The 2,514-nt window shown below is 46.1% G+C and overlaps 1 pseudogene; it reads left to right on the plus strand.

The window, feature by feature from the left end:
* The first annotated feature begins 268 nt into the window (after nucleotides 1–268).
* LOC147700423 (uncharacterized) lies at nucleotides 269–1,908 on the plus strand (annotated as a pseudogene).
* Nucleotides 1,909–2,514: the final 606 nt, after the last annotated feature.

The raw sequence follows: 2,514 nt of genomic DNA on the forward strand, positions 1-2,514 counted from the left end.
CTGTAAACCTTTACTCAATAACACTTTCCATATCGATCCTGTCGTCGACGAGGGCGTTGGGCCTTTTCGACGCCACCTGGGCCTGCTGTCGATGGAAAGGGCCCCATTTAAAAGGTGCCTACAATGTCACTCCAAGTTCCCACATACTGATACACATACAGTATGCAACAAGTGCCTCTCTCCCGAGCACAACGAGGAAAACTGTCCAGCTTGTGCTCAGTTCCGGTCGAAGAAGACTATCCGGAACCGAAGGGCCGCTAGACAAGTGATGCAGCAGCAGGCACCGGAACCGGAGAACATTTTCGAAGACGAACATGACCTCCCAGAAGCGGCGGACTCCGACCTAGAAATTGTCACCGTAGAGGACCAGTCGGACTCTGATGACCAGATCACACCAGGGCAAACCGTGAGTACCAAACCCCCCTACTCCGCTTTCATCTCAAGACAAGGCTCCGGTCGAAGCATCGCCTAAAGGCCTTAGCCGAGATCGACAAACTCCTTGAGAAACCCCGCCTTCCAGCTCGGCTCCGAAGACCAAACCCAAGCCTTCTGATACCCCAGGAACGAGCTACACTCTTCCCAAAAAGTCCGCTGAACCGAAAAAGGTTGTCGAGCCGAAGAAAATCATCGATACAAAAAAGGGTGTCAAAACAATAGAGGGTCATCAATCCCAAAAGAATATTCGACCCGAAAAAGGCAGTCGAGCCGAAAAAGAGTGTCGACCTCCAAAAAACAGGTCACACTAAAATTCCTGGTGACCAAAAAAAGGCAGCTGAGTCGTCGAACGAAAAAACGGTCGATCCGAAGGTTATCCAACCGAAAACACCAGTCGACCCGAAAAAAGGTATCAAACCGAAAACACCAGTCGATCCGAAAAAGGTTATCGAGCCTAAAAACACGGTCGATCCGAAAAAGGTCGTCGGACCAAAGAAGACAGTAAAGACAACAAAACACGTCGAACAAAAGGGAGTCACTGACCTGGAAACATCAGCCGAGCCGAAAAAAGCTCCAAAGCCGAAGGCCCTCGAGCCAAAGACTCATAAACAAGTGACTAAGCCAAAGTCATTGGTGCCAAAACCAATGACAGTTGAGGAAGAACTTTTCCACCCTGATCCAGTGGAGGAAGAACAACCTAAACTGTATATAGACCCTAAAACAGCACGGATAACAGTTTACCACAGGAAGAAGAGACCTTTGGACACTGACACTTCTTCATCTGTTCCTCCAAAGAAGAAAGACTTTGCAACATCTCCCTCAAGGCCTTTCACTCCTCCTCCTTTCTTTCCTGACATGCCTTATGTACCTTACTCTCCTTCAAATTATGATGAGACAGAAAACATAGGGGACGATCCTCAAGATCACTTTGTAGACCCTGAGGATCAGGATATACAGGATAACACATGGGATGACCAAAATGATCCCTATGATACATACGACCCACAACCCATCCCTGACACCTCTACATATCCTACAAAGCCGTCACCTACTGACAACACCATTGTCTTTAAATATCACAATGTAGACATGCACACTGACCCAATAGAAGAGGAGTTACTATTTGACACTTTTCCTACTTCAGAAAAAAGCATACGTACACTTCCTATGTTAAAAGGGGTACTAAAACACGTGCCAGACATATTTAAAGATCCTGCCAGAGCGCCTGTCCTCAATCCCAGAATTGAGTAAAAGTATTAGGAAGCCCCTACAGACCCTTCTTATATTAAATCACAGTTGCCTTTAGACTCATTAGTGGTAACAAACGCTCGAGAGCGAGCTAATTCACAAACAACAGGAGATGCTCCCCCTCCTGACAGAGAGTCAAAAATACTAGAAGCCTCAGACAAAAGAGTAGCATCCCAAGCTGCAAATACTTGGAGAATTGCAAACACACAGGCTCTATTAGCATGATACGATAGAGCACATTATGACCAGCTAGAAGGTTTACTTCAACACCTCCCAGAACCATTCAAATCTAAAGCGAACGACCTAATACAGGAAGGCAAATTTATAACAAATGCTTCCATTAAATGTGCACTTGACGCAGCTGACACAGCAGCCAGGTCCATAAACACTAGTGTATTACTACTCCGGCATGCATGGCTACGGATTTCCGGATTTAAGAATTAAGTGCAGTCAACCATCCTCAACCAGCCAGTTAACCAAGACTTTCTGTTTGGACCTGCAGTAGATACCATCTTGGAAAAGATGAAAAAAGATACCGATACTGCTAAGTCAATGGGCGCACTTCAGTTTCAACAATTTAGAAGTTCCTTTCGCCGCTACTCCTTTCGAGGCTCAGGTAGAGGCAACACATCACAAACTTCCTCTACTTTCAAGAGTAATACCCAGAGCACCTTTAATAAAGGCTCCAACAGAGGAGGTTATAGAGGCAATAATAACAAGGGCAGAGGACGTGGCGGCAACAACAGGGACAGGAGTATACTCCCTTATTCCCAAAAAGGACGGGTCCCTCGGGCCAATATTGGACCTCAGACCTCTGAACCAATACATACT

The sequence above is a fragment of the Lissotriton vulgaris genome, chromosome 8, assembly GCF_964263255.1.
Source record: "Lissotriton vulgaris chromosome 8, aLisVul1.2, whole genome shotgun sequence".
NCBI lineage: Eukaryota > Metazoa > Chordata > Amphibia > Caudata > Salamandridae > Lissotriton > Lissotriton vulgaris.